The sequence below is a fragment of the Parambassis ranga genome, unplaced genomic scaffold (assembly GCF_900634625.1).
Source record: "Parambassis ranga unplaced genomic scaffold, fParRan2.1 scaffold_21_arrow_ctg1, whole genome shotgun sequence".
Classification (NCBI taxonomy): domain Eukaryota; kingdom Metazoa; phylum Chordata; class Actinopteri; family Ambassidae; genus Parambassis; species Parambassis ranga.
In genome coordinates, this window is record NW_021144767.1 from 6,965,615 (window position 1) to 6,980,200 (window position 14,586).

The window sequence follows — 14,586 nt, forward strand, 5'->3', positions numbered from 1 at the left end:
CATCACAGGACAATGTGGACCTCATGTCAGTGTTGTATGGAAAGCCAGTTCAGTTCATTTCTTGATATTAAATATTTTATTTCTCGCACTAGTAAGGCAAAACGTTGCACTAGTTAACTAGTGAATGCATTTAGACCTGGTTAGTGTTGGGTGTATGTGCTTCAGGGATGTTATTTTAGGTTTGTTGTTTGTATTCATGTTAGTAAACTTGATTAGTTTTTGTGTTGTGTCTCCTTTCTATTGGCTGTTGGCAACACGTGTTTGCAGATGGGTTAAGGGTGAGCCTATTAGAATATGAGAGAGCCTGTTCATGAAGAAGGTCATGACTGAACAGTGTATGAACGTTCAGGGAGAGCAGCTCACTGTTCACTGGTGCTTTTGTTCTTTTGTGAAAAGGTAACGGCAATTAAATAAAGAGATGTTTGTTTCAAATAACAAAAGTTAAAGCTGTGCCTGTTTTTATTGCACAGTCAAACTAATTTCATGACAAATAGCCTATATCATAGAATTTTAGTCGACTAAAACTAGACTAAAAGTTAAAAAATGTTGATGACTAAAATGTTTCTAAAATCAAATGACATTTTAGTCACAAGACTAAATAAAAACTAAATCAAAAATTGCTGCCAAAATTAACACTGATGACTACACATACTTATAGGTATGCTTACAATGAAGGGTTAACTACCAAATAATTTAATTGTCAGAAACAGAACTCAGCCTCATAAATATCCATTTTTACAGTGAGCTCCCAAGGAGCCATGCACAATCACTACCTTCACATAAAATAAACCACATCATAAAGTGCTGCTTACCTTTCAGAGGAATCAAACTTCTGAAAGCAATATGGCGCCCTGCACAAACTTCTCTCAGCAACTACGGTGTCACTGAAGAAAAGTGCAGCATGTGAGCTGTCACTCCAACCAAACCAACCGTGCCTCTGCACCACCTGCTGGCCAACCGGAACAGACTTACATGTATATCTGCAGATCTAATGGTTGTTCTGTATCGTCTTTATTTTTACTTTATCTGTTGTTATGCTGCTCAGGACCTTGTTTTGATGCTGCTGCAATGACTTCATGTTCCTCGGCCACACTTGGAGGAGCTGTTCACGTCCACAGGGAGGAAAGGAGACAGCGTGCTGATGGAGCAAACTCTGTTTACCATGTGGGGTAACATCGGCTTACAAGGATTCAACCTCCAATCTCAAAAACACATTATGGTAAGAAGTCTTATGTCTGTATTTGTGTATTTGTAAATATTAATAAAACAGTTTTACAAATATTTGATTTCACGCCTTTGCGTCTAGATCAATCGATGCGAAAATCGAAGCAAGTGAACCTGTGACTAATTAATCTGGGTCTACGCTGCGTCTTCTGCTGCTGTCCAACAACACTCCGCCGCATCCGTGTCCGGCTGCCGTTAAAAGAAAACAAGCGGTCGCTGCAGCAGTCATACAGCTAACATCAGGAGGAACATGCTAAACAAACAGTGACACATTCAACAGAAGGAACTCTATAGTACGAGAGCAGGTAGGAGTTTTCTCTGAGACATAGAAAGTGTCATCTAAGAACTTCCCGTTTGTGAGCCCAGAGATAGCGAGTAGGATGTCAAAATGAGTGACAGCATGTAGCTCAGTCAGCAGGATAAAACCTGTTTGTAGTGCCTTTCACTGAACATGGAGGCCTTTCTTCATGGCTGTTCACTTTAATGAAGATGTGTTAAAGCACCAGAGCTGCTGAACTCCTTGTGTGTGAGAGCCTGTTTGGTTTATGTCATTTGAAATTGAACATGATCAAAGTGTCGTGCGTTCACATGAACTTTATTAATACCCATGGAGTCATTGGGTTGTGTTTGCAGCATATACAACAACTGACAGTAAACACAATGCATGTGTTGATGATTTTCTGTGTCCTCTTCACAGATACTGTGTGTTGATACCCCAGTATTTTCTGAGCCAGTCATCTACAAAGTGAGTTACTAACACAGCCACAACTGTTATGTTGTGTTATTTTAAATGATACAATGATTCTGTACATGGTTTGTAAACCTTCAGCTGTAATGGAAACAGTAGTGCTTTTTATATTGTTAGAATGGAAATGTAACCGTGCCCTGACAGATTTGTTTTCTTCTTTTCTTCTTCTTAGAATTCTTTTCTTCTTTCGCATTAAAAAGAAGAAAATGAATCATAATATTAATTAATAATAATTAAGAAGGAGAGGTTGGTGTCTTTAGATAAGCATGTGTTTCAGAGATTCAGTGTAGTTTTGAGTGTGAGTACCAGTATGTGTTTGGCATGGTGTGCTGCTGATTTTGATTGAGCTTTGTATTCTTTCAGGTCTTGTATACATTCAAAATGAGTACTGTGATTAAGTTTGTGCGGCATTATTATCAATACGTAGGGAGTGGCAGAGATGCCTGATTGTCAGGGCTCCTTGTACAAACAGAGCACAGTGTTGAGTAATAGGGCATAGAAACTTCAAGGTCCGCCAAAGAAACTGTTATTACTAACAGCAGCGTTACAGTGAGGAAACATACAATAATTATTCTATAACCCTATTCCCAGTTTGTTTGGGTGTTGTCAGAGCTTATTGCCTTTGATTAGGTGGTTGTTGTTGCAAAGAGCGTAAGAGAACCACACAGCCTCTGCTCTCTTGTTTCTGTGCTCCTGTAATACCTTTCATTCTGCTCTGTAGCCACTTAAGGTTTATATCCATTTTGATGTTGTTGTTGTCACATACACACTGTCACAAATGTTTAATTGAACGCTGGCTATCATACACAGGAAGAGGGATGCGATAGACGTGTATCCAGTGATTAGCCTGGCTGCCTCTCTAAACCCCTCTGGAAATGGTAAAAGCATTTTTGTAACTTCTATACAGATCCACAGTTTACTAAACATCGCAGATTGACACTAAGAGGCAAGAGATGGTGTAAACTAGCACACAGAAAGATGTTTTATATAGGCTACTATGAATGAGCTGAGACACTCCATAAATCATGTGTACAGGTGTACCTGAAGGGGCAGATGAAAGCTACAGACAGCAGGTCATCAGCACTAACAGAAGAGACGACTCAACAAAAAGGCACGAGACGTCGTACAATATGTGGTCTTAATAATACAGTTACATTGTTCTAAGTGTTTTGTTGTTGGATTTCTGTTACCACCCCCATGTACGTTGGTATCAGACGGTCAACTGTGCAGTTGCAAGAGTGATCTTGGTGAACCCAGAAAGTCAGCGCTGTGATTTCTTCTCTGACAGAGTCATCTACAGGTCTGTCAGGACCAGACCACCAGTGTTTGCTCACTCACTTTCATCACATCCAACATTCAGTGGAACTTTCTGTCCAGAGCATTTTACACTGGTGGTAGTGGGTACATGTTCGGCATGCCAGTCTGTAAATTAGACAAACAAACGGTGTCACACAGTTCCGGGTTACAGTTTAATGTAAAGGGCATCTCATTCAGTCACTTTCCTTTGGTGCTACTGTGATTGTTCTGTATTCTGTTGTTTCTGAATAATACAGCTGTCTCATAATTGGATTTAAAGGAAATCTACATTTAATTTGTGATTACATTACCATGAAATTTGATTGGCCTAACATTATACTAATTTAGCAAAGATATCTTTACTCTGCTGCAGTTACATTCATTCATGTCAGGGAACAAACTTCTTTGTTTGCACAGACTCAATATACCCGCCCTCATTTGTGTCAGATTTTCATTGTATACATTACATAACAGTAGAATAAAGCTTGCCCATCTGATTCCTAAGACCTTCTATCAGCAGCAAATATGTAACTTGGTTGTTGGTGCATTTCTTGACTGTCAGTATACCTGATTCCTTGTGGTTGCTCACCTGTGGGAAGCTTCCAAGGAATTATAGTGGTTTATTGGTTCACCCTGACAAAGAATGAGGAGGGATATAGGGGGAGATTATAGAGTTTGAGAGATGATCATGAAACAATGTAGAATATTAATGTTCCCTTTTGTGTTTTTGCAAATTGAAATCGTAAATTGCCTTAAATGCTTCAGAATTGCAAACAAGTGACCTGGTATGGAGGAAACTTGGAGTGTGTTGATGCCCTCTTTTTGTTCTGCAGTGGCAGAGTGAATGGTCGTCAGTACAGAGCCGACCTGGAGCTTTACCAGAATATTGTTGCTGAACAGTGCTGCTGGGAAATGAAGTCCAACGAACCCGTTCTCAAACTAGTCAAACAGCAGCAGGGACACTGGGAAAGACTTGTCAGGACTAAGGTACTCAACTTGTGTTCAGTCTACAGCAGAATTATAGAATTTTTCCACATCATCTTTTGATTGATTTCAAAGGTGATTTATCTTTCTAGAATATTTTTGTGAGTCACGACATGGATCACCTTGACGACGAGGAAGAAACACCAAACGGTAAGCTGCTGGAGACTGACTTAATTTTTGTGATAATACCTACTTTCAGTGAGAATGATTCGCCCTCTTGTGGTTTTGTGGTTTATAGGGAACACAGGAGAGGACAACTGCTATGTGAATTCGGAGAGCGGTAGTGAAAGTGACTGAACATCTAGCTGTGCATGCATTCATACTTATTCATCATAGGATCACAGGACTGTTATAAAGTTTACACAGTTAAGTGATCTGATTTATACTATAGAAAGAGATTTTTGCTCTGAGATGCAGAGAGCCGTTTGTGTTTCATGCAAATATTTTACATCAGACAATGTTACTTTTGAATTATTAGTCTGTTGGAAAAAAATATTCTCCCTTGCTGTCATCAAAGTAAATAGTGTTCAGTACAGAGTAAGTAATAAGAGTAATCAGAGTAATTAATTCTCACCAAGTGGCATCAAAAAGTATGGAAAAAAATCATATAAAACAAATAACATAAAAAAACTATGAAACCTGTAGTAATATACAAATGCTCCACCATAGTATAAAGTATAGTTCACGTGAGGAGCAATATTGTGGTTATTATATCAAACGGTCATTCTGCCTGTTGGCATTTTGGAGAGAGAGAGACACAGTTTGAACATTTCTAACTATTTACCAGTGGGCATTATGAAAATGTACAGTTTATTATTTATAAAGATCAGCAGAAAATACTATTCTGACTGCACACACACACACACACACACACACTCTGACTGCACGCACACACACTCTGTCTGCTCTCTGACTGCAGACACACACACACACACACTCTGTCTGCTCTCTGACTGCAGACACGCACACGCGCACACTGACTGCAGACACGCACACGCGCACACTCCGACTGCTCGCACACACACGCACGCACGCACTCTGACTGCACACACACACTCCGACTGCACGCACACACACTGACTGCACTCCCGACTGCACGCACACACACACTGACTGCACTCCCGACTGCACGCACACACACACTGACTGCACTCCGACTGCACACACACACTCTGACTGCTCTCTGACTGCAGACGCAGACATACACTCTGACTGCACACACACACACACACACACACTCTGACTGCTCTCCGACTGCAGACACGCACGCGCGCACACTCCGACTGCTCTCTGACTGCACACGCGCACACACACACTCTGACTGCGCACACACACATTGACTGTGCACACACACACACACACTCTGACTACACACACACTCTGACTGCGCACACACACACACACACTCTGACTGCTCTCCGACTGCAGACACGCACGCGCGCACACTCCGACTGCACACGCGCGCACACACACTCTGACTGCGCACACACACACTCTGACTGCTGTCGTGACCTTCCCTGGTCACCCCGGATTGTCAGACTCCGTCTTCTGTAATCAGAACATTGAGTGAAAGACAATACCCTGGGTTTGTAGTTTCGCCTTTGCAAAGGGAGAACACAGTGAACACAGGCCTTTCAGTCTGCTTCACTCCCCTCCATAAGTGTTCTGCCCCTCCCTGGACACAGGCTCGTGGAGGTACATTTGCATAATCTATTTGCATAATAGATCAACAGTTTTTCAAGACCTTCGTTGGTATTACCATATTGGGACATGTTGCCCTGTTATTCCCACCTACCAATTATAATAATTGGTCTAACATATTTATGACTGTGAAACACTCTGTATCCCTCGTATGTTGGATGATTTATCTTACGTCCGATGCCTCCCAGTGCTTCGCCTTCACTGCATCAAAAGGGTTCCAGGAATGATAACATCCTCGCGAACTCCCTGTAACGGAGGATGTGTTTGTGTGAAAGAGTGTGAAAACCTCCCTTTTTCTCTGAGTGAAAGCATACATACGAGTAAATATGTGCTCTGTATCATGTCAGTGCATAGGTAACCTTATATAATTCCACACTGCGCACACACACACACACACTCTGACTGCTCTCTGACTGCACACACACACACACACTGACTGCACTCTGACTGCAGACACACACACACACACACTGACTGCACACACACACACTGACTGCACTCTGACTGCAGACACACACACACGCTGACTGCTCACTGACACACACACACTCACTGACACACAGACACACGCACACTCTGACCTCCTGACGGACTGTGACTAACCCGTCACCTTCTCTCTCTCTGTGTGTTCAGAGTCGGATCCTGTCCATGTTGCTCTGCTTGTCATCTTCCTCTTCATCCTCCCAGGTACAGCTGGACTTGCAGGTCCTGGTCTGGGGTCCATGTAGAGTCAGTGACTGTTCACACCTGGGATTAGCGTGTGAGGTGACCACATCACATGGCACAGCTGTGATTGGATCACATGCTACAGGCAACCTTGCCTGTTTGACCTTTGACCTCTGTGCAGCTCTGTCACTCTGTCTCTGCTTCCTGTTTTCTCTCCTGTCAGGTTCATGACAGACCTGCTCCTCCCACTAAGCCACTCCCCCCTGATCCCGCTCTAAAACCTCAGCCACAGGTAACCTTGCCTGCCGGTGTCCATGTGCTGTTTCCGTGTTAATGTGTGATTATTAGAATAGTTAGGTAATAGTGTATCATTTATGAAGTCCTCTCTATCTACACACTGCCACCATCAGGGCAGACTGAGAGCTACAGCACTGGCCTGTGGCAGATCAGTAAAGATGGAGAATTCTGTGATGTCACTCTCTTTCCTGGTCATCACTGACTCGTGTGCCCCCCCCCCCCTTCCCATCAAGCCACTGCCCCCCGACCCCCCCCACCGGTTTTCTTTGTTGAGTGTTTGTCTGCAGTTCATGTACAGATCAGATCAGGCTGCAGCTCCACCTGCTGGTTGGAGGAGAAACAGCATTAAATATGATGTGGAATATAAAAGTACTGTAAAAGTCATAGGACATCTTCTGTTCGTACAGTAGGGGGCGTCACACTTCTGTCTGCATGCTGTGATCACTTAACAGAATTTCACAATATAGCTCAGTACACAGCATCCCATTGCTAAGGCTCTACTCTTCCTCTTCTGCTCTTCTTCATCACTAACCTCTCAGCTGCTAGCGAGTCAACCAGCTCCACCCAACAAGCCACTCCCCCCTGACCCCTGCACAACTGGACAGGTACGACCTGCCTCTGGCTGCAGCCTCTGATAGTGCTGAGTAGAGAAGCCGCTTGATTGATCAGTGTAATGTGATCAGGTGGTTGATCACTGTGATTATTGAACTCACCTGAAATCTGGTGTAAGCTGATTGGTCAGGGACACAGGTGAGCGTCAGGTCCTGGATTTATGTAGATTCTGATAACATTCCCTGAACTACAAATTCTCAGGGTTAGTTCGACCCATTTAATCAATCAACAAAACTAATCAGCTATTTGAACGACTAATCATGGTTGATGACATTTGATGAAGATTCCACTTTAGATATAGCGTAAACATATAAATTCTTCAGGTATCAGGTTCCACTCAGACCGGTGCTGCCCAGGAAGCCTCCCCTGGCCTGCTACCCCGACCTCCTACAGCCCCCCGACTACGCCTCCGACATCAAACCCCAGCGGCACAGAAGTGTTGCACCAGCTGCCTCTCCTAACAGGTACAGTTCAGTGGTTCATTCCAGACCAGGAGAGAAAGACGTTTTAAAGCTCAAACTGTAACTGTGTGTCTCTGCAGACGGCCTCCTCTTCCTCCCATTCCACCGTCTAGCGCCTAAGATGGAGGCCATGAAGATGAAGATGATGCTTGGTCATTGGATTTAATCCTCCTCAACGCTGCTCTGTAAACAATGGTGCCTTGCTAAGCAGCCCCTCAGCACTGATCATGTCACTTCAAAGCCTGGAGCTACGCCTCGGGTCAGTGCCTTGCTCACAGATGGAGTCATGTGATGACTCACAGAGAGCTGCCCACACTCTCTGAAGACGGACTAGAACTTGAGGGACAAAGTCCTTCAGATCGTAATCAGATTACTTTACAGACTGAGTCTTCATCAGATTGTAATCAGATTATTATTTCTATGGTTCAGGCTGAAAGGTGAAAAATCTTTAGTCTGGAGTTTTGATTTTAGAATGAATGGGAGAAGTTGAGCTGCTGAAATGAATAGACGTTATTGAAAGTGAGATGTTTTAGATGTTTTCTTTTTCTCTGAGCCTTTTCAGTTAGAAGGACCTTTCCCCACCTTTGCTGAGGTGGCCAGTGAGTTTGTGGAAGCTGACACACTTCCTGGATCTGTGCTGGACTCTGAAGTTAACTGAAAGCCTTACCAGCAGCACCTGTCTGTCTCTGTGTCTCTACAGTCTTCATCTGTCTAATGTGTCTTCAGCTGCCAGAATGTACTCAGTGAGTTGTCTGCTGTTGTATTGTTATGCCAAAGAGGATCAATCATTCTGAATTAAAATATTGATCTGTTGAGAGCAGAAATCACTGAGAATGCTGTTTCAGCCATGATTCTTCATCTGAGTTCTGCTAAAGTTATGTGAGGCAGAGCACTGATATCTGAACAAAACCTGGTCTGAAAAGGTCTCACGCGGTTTGGTCTTCAAAGAGGACCAGGAGTAAATCAACTCTGCTGGGTCAGCTTTAAATCACACAATCGGTCCTTTTGTCAACACCTGCCCAGCAGCTTTCACCCCATCCAAACCCTAACACAATGGGGCCGTCAACTAGTCCTGCACAGTGTCTGGTCCTTAACTGACCATTAACCAAGAACAGGGATCTTAGTCATGTGAGTCAAGATCCCCCCACAGAGGTCCTGAACACATAAAAACTCAGATTCCACACCAGAACAGCAGCAGGACCGAAGAAGCGACGCGGGGGACGAAACGTCTTCAAAACACCATCCTTGAGTCCAGCTGCCGCCATCAGACTCCTGGACACAGCGGCTCTGTTCCACCTTCACTCAAACCAAGTGTGATGTGAAATAGGAGCAGCCAGGTAGCCGTTCTTAGCTAACCTGCACAAAGGGGAGGGACGGAACTTTTGTAACAGTTTGTCTCAGCTCAGTGTGAGAGAGCGGCCTCATCACTCGGTCGTCAACACAGAAATATGAAACAATGGAAACACTCATGTCACATCTTTGACTTCAAGCCACAGAACAGTGACTCACTTCCTCTGAGTCTGAACGTTCTACTAGTCTTCTTACAGATATCAGATCTATCATCTGATACCATCAGTTCATTGTTCACTGACACTGATTGAGACAGTTTGGTTCTGTAAAGAAAATGTATCCTGTCCACTCAGCTGAGTCAGCTGATCACATGCTCTCACATCTCTTTTCTCTGTATTCTGACCACATGACACTTCCTTTCATCACTTCCTGTATTTCAGACCCATCGTTTGTCGGCTCTTCTCTGGACCAAGCCGAGAAGAAACTCTACTTCTTCTTTAGTGAAATTGGGAAAGAGTTTAACTTCCTGGACGAACTGCAGATCTCCCGTGTGTCTCAAGTCTGCAAGGTAACATAAAAAGTGACAGCAGGATGTGATGTCATCTGATGCTACAGTCTGATGCCTGTGTGTGCAATTACAGGACGATGTGGGAGGACAGAGGACTCTGCAGAGGAAGTGGACGTCCTTTGCCAAAGCAAAGTCCCCCAAACAGCTTCCCTTCAACATCCTCCAGGATGTGTTCACACATGGTGGCTGTCTCCTTCCTGCTGGTGCTCTGCATCTGTGCCCTGATGATTGCTGCACTTTACGTGTGGCAACAAAGACAAGCCGACCGCAAATCACACCGTCTGGTCTGTCCAGAGGAGGGCAGCAAAAACAACAACTGTCTAGAGATCTGCTCTCTGAGCAGCCCAGAGGACCCTGGACCAGACCTGAAGGTGGTCGAGTGAAAACGTGTTGGTCCATACACCTCTCCTCTTCCTCCCAACCTGTGTGGCCTTACACTCTGTGTAATGTGCAAAGTGGACTTTAGCCTGTAGTTGTTGAACACACTGTTCTGCTTCGTTTTCACAGACGACGGGATTATTGTTTGATTGTAATGATGGCTGGGAGATCAGTTATCAAGTGATCAATATTTGCACATTTGTAATGTTAGTTTAATTGATTGTGTACAGAGCTGTTGTGTTTGTTTACAATAATGCAGGGATTGATTGTTTATTGTTTTGAATTGATCTCTGACCTCATGTGAATCTGCAGCTTTAATAAATCTTCCTCAACAGCTGGTCTCCTGTTGGTGGAAACACTGCCACCAAAATTTATGACGTCGCGCCACAATCAGGAAGTGCTTTGAAGGCCAGACGGTCCCATTTACCAACGGTTGAGGATCCTCCAGTTTTCCTGGTTACCACAGTGCTGCAATACCGTTACTATAGTAACAGACCTAACAAAGCCAGTGGTTTCTTCGGGCGAGCGTAAAACACAGTGAAGAGAACCGTCGGTGCTGGTCGAAGCTGGAGGAGGTAACGTCAGTGTCATCCCACAAAGTCCAGCTCATGCTGAAGCCTGACTGTTTGTCACATGGCCCCAGGTGACGTTAGGTTGATGTTAAAGAAACTTAGAAAAGTTGGGAGGAAGCTGCTGTTTACTTTCAGTTACAGTAGACGGTTTTATTTGTCTGATGACATGTTGTTGCCTTTTCTGCTCCCTCCGCACACACAATGGACATGAGGAGATTCCCAACAAAGACACGGAGAGTTAGAGTTGTTTTCAGCTTTAACCCATATTGTAATAAGGCCAGGTTAGCTCCTGTTACACATAGCCACCTGCTCCTACTCTTATCAGCAACAATAAAACACATGTGATGGACCGTCAGGACACAGTGGAGCATTATATGAACAGGGAAACACTGATGTAGCAGATGAGGCAGGGCGTCATTATAAACACATCCACAAGGTTTGTTGTGAATTCAGCCGTTTTATAAGCAAATAAAAATAAAGACATGCATCTTTTTGTAAGTTAGTATTTTTAGTGTTTCAGTATTATCTGCATTAAGCAGAGTTTGGTTCATGGTCCAACAACTTTTTGAAACTCAGATGAAGAGAACTGTGTTAAATCAACATGCTGATGTTATTTCATTGATGATATATATATTTAAAGCTCACTTATATTGGTTGTTAATTCAAAAGTATGCTTGCTGAGGTGAGTGATGACGGGGAAACTCTATCAGGTGGACATGAGGGAGATTTGCCAGTGTTTTGTCTCTGTAAATGAGAGAAGGCCTCAGATATGGAGGCTTTGTATCATCTGTTAGTGTAGTGCCACCAGTGTGTTTGACAAAACTGTTGTTTCACTTGGAATTAGTTTCTGTCACCGTGTTTTAAAATCAATGAGTGTTTATTGAATCTGTCTCTGAAATAGTCATTAAGTGTTTACTTCTGTAGCTAAAATAGTTTAACAACCTGTTAAAATCTGCAGGAAATCTCAACTACTTCATATTATTATATTTCATAATATACTAATGTACTTTTTTTCACCACCAACCCACAGAAGGTGTCCCCCCCGTAATGAAGGGCCTCTTCATTACTGTTAGCAGTGGTTGCTAGCACAGTTAATCTTTTTTTAGTTCACCTTTAACCCATGTAGGGAGCATGATTTTTGTTTGTGTAGTGGCAGTGGGATGATTGATAAAATAAAAACACAGCAACATGGAGTAATTATTTATTGTTGTAATCGCTTGGTGGGACCGGGTGTGTTCAGGGATATGACTATATATCAATATATAGTAATAGATCAATCAGTTAGATAGTGAAATATATTAGATACATTGATACATTTATCAGTTTGAGATTCTTTAAATATGAGTTAAATATATTACTTGGATGCAAACGATGCACATTTATTTTTATTATTTATATCTAAGAATTTCATAGCATTAAACGCAGTTAATCGCAATTTGTCATTGTGTACATGTTAGTAGAAGAAAAGTTATTGATCACGTTTCTCTTGCATGTGTGTGTGTGGAGGACCTCTTGCTGATTCACGTATCATAAGTTTTGAACCCGGACCCTCTCGCACCCAAACCGACGATGATTCCCCTACACCAGCATCCAGCTTTGTTCTCTGCCGCAAATGCTTTAATTGTGTTAAACATTTTAATCGGATTCATCATGATGTTTGATTAGCCCTAATTATTATGTATCCACTTCAAATGTAACTTTGTAACAATTGTGTGCAGTGAAACTGAAAGTTTAATGTATTTTATTGTGTCAGCCATGTAGTGTAGTCGAACGAGGCTGCACGGAGATTCAAATGCCAAACGATCCATGAACCAATAACACACACCGCAATTCATTTTATTCACCACTAGATGTCCTACTCGAGCACTGTGTCATTGAAGCCTCGAGTAATGAACCTTTTTCTTGAATCAGGTGTCGAAGCTTCAACAAAGCCTTGAAAACCCATCACTAGCTGTAGGTATTATCTGTAAGACACAAGAAACAGATGCTGAATTAACTATACAATGATCGGATTGTGGGTTTTTAATGATTGTTTATTGTTAATGTGTGATGGTGTGTGAGCTCTTACCTTTTGTTGTGGCCAGGGGTGACAGTCAAAAGAGTCCCTCTTGGAACAAGCAGGCATTTATGGTTCCGGACCAGTCCACTCAGGAAATAGGTGCAGGGGGAAGGACAATTTTAGTTATGAGTTTTAAACCAGCTTTTAGCTTTTAATAAAAAGGAATTCCATGTATTTATTGTACATATGTATTGTATTTGGTGTGAGGTGTATGGTGGGGTAAGTGTAATGGAGGGAGAAGGAGATCACCTATCTGGGGATGGGAGAGGACTCCAGGTGTGGCAGCAGCTATTTAAAGCGGCCATTTTGTACGTATGGTGGTTTTTCTGTTGTGTGCTGTCAGGACCACATGCTGCCTGTGGTTCCCAGCATGTGGGTACATTTATTGATGTTTGTTATGTGCTTGCTAAAAAACATCTACATAGAAGTTGAAGCTGCTGAAGTTGAGCTGCTACATGGCCATCCTAGAACTGTGTCACAGGAGTACAAAGCGTTCCACCTGAACAGGGACTTGAACCCTGGACCCTCAGATTAAAAGTCTGATGCTCTACCGACTGAGCTATCCAGGCTCTACATGTTGTGTCAGAGACTAATTCTGTGCGGACAGGTTAACTGAAACAGAGAGCATTGATTAAGGGTGAACTTCCTGTGTGTGCAGACAGTGGAGGGGGTGGAGGAGGAAGTCCTGTTCATATCAGCTGACAGGACCAATTCTGGTGTAAACACATGTTGCTGTAATCTACAAAGTGAAATTGTTATTTGTTACATGTCAGTTTTCTCTTCCAAGGACTCAGTTTAGCATGACATGATCAGCTTGATGTTCATATATGTGTTACACATTATTACTAGATGAGCTGCAGTGAAACATCCAAGCGACCACGTCCCAGCACATGTCAGAGATGCAGAACAGATGGAACAGTCTTATGGAGTGATGGAGGCCATGAAGCCTCCTAAAGCTTTGAATGGAGCTGAAGTCATGATGCACTGGTCTTTCTTATATAATGTCTCATAAGTATTTGTTATAATATTGTGTCATTGAGCACTTTGCATATCACTGTCCTCCATGAGGAGACTGTCCTCCATGTCTAGATAAGGCTTGCTGTCTAGCAACTATTGCCCTGCACACTGGCTCCCAACAATGCCCAGCTTCAGCCTTGCTTCAGTGGTCTCTATGAATATGACCTGGATGACATGTAAATATACAGTGTGCTCTTTGTAATCTGTATTCTGGCTCTAAAACAAGTGCCCCTTGTGAGGGTTGAAGTCACAATCTTCAGATTATGAGACTGACTCGCTGCCTACTACACTAACGAGGCTCAGAAAGAGCTGAAACATGGTCTTTTCTCTTTTTCTTCTTTAAATAAAGACATCTACAGTGCTCATGCTGGCTACTGCACCAACAAACATTCTTAATTTAAATCAAATGAGTGTGTTCTATAAAAAGGCTCTAAAGGTAAAACATCACAGTAATTCTTCCTGGGACACCTTCACTACCAGTGATGGTAAGTGCTCTTGTTTCAAATGTGATGTGCACTGTACCACTGAAGCTCGTCTGTGAAGTGTAGAGCCTCTGTGTGTATGTCACAGTGATGTTAACAGAAGTCAGATAGGTCTGTTAACACATATAAAAACAACATGCTGAACAACAGCATAGATGTGAAGGTGAATATATGTCCCCTCACATGTTCCTCAGTTAAAAGTGTCTTTGCATTGGCCGGGAATCGGGCCTC

The 14,586-nt window shown here is 42.9% G+C and overlaps 1 long non-coding RNA gene and 1 other non-coding gene across 2 annotated transcripts; one reads left to right on the forward strand and one right to left on the reverse strand.

The window, feature by feature from the left end:
* Positions 1–4,195: 4,195 nt before the first annotated feature.
* Positions 4,196–6,878, forward strand: LOC114429749 (uncharacterized). Its single transcript, XR_003669913.1, has 3 exons — positions 4,196–4,255; positions 4,345–4,402; positions 6,587–6,878. It is a non-coding gene; the product is annotated as an uncharacterized LOC114429749 (long non-coding RNA).
* Positions 6,879–13,352: 6,474 nt separating this feature from the next.
* On the reverse strand, positions 13,353–13,425 carry trnak-uuu (transfer RNA lysine (anticodon UUU)). Its single transcript has one exon. It is a non-coding gene; the product is annotated as a tRNA-Lys (tRNA).
* Between the last annotated feature and the right edge of the window lie 1,161 nt (positions 13,426–14,586).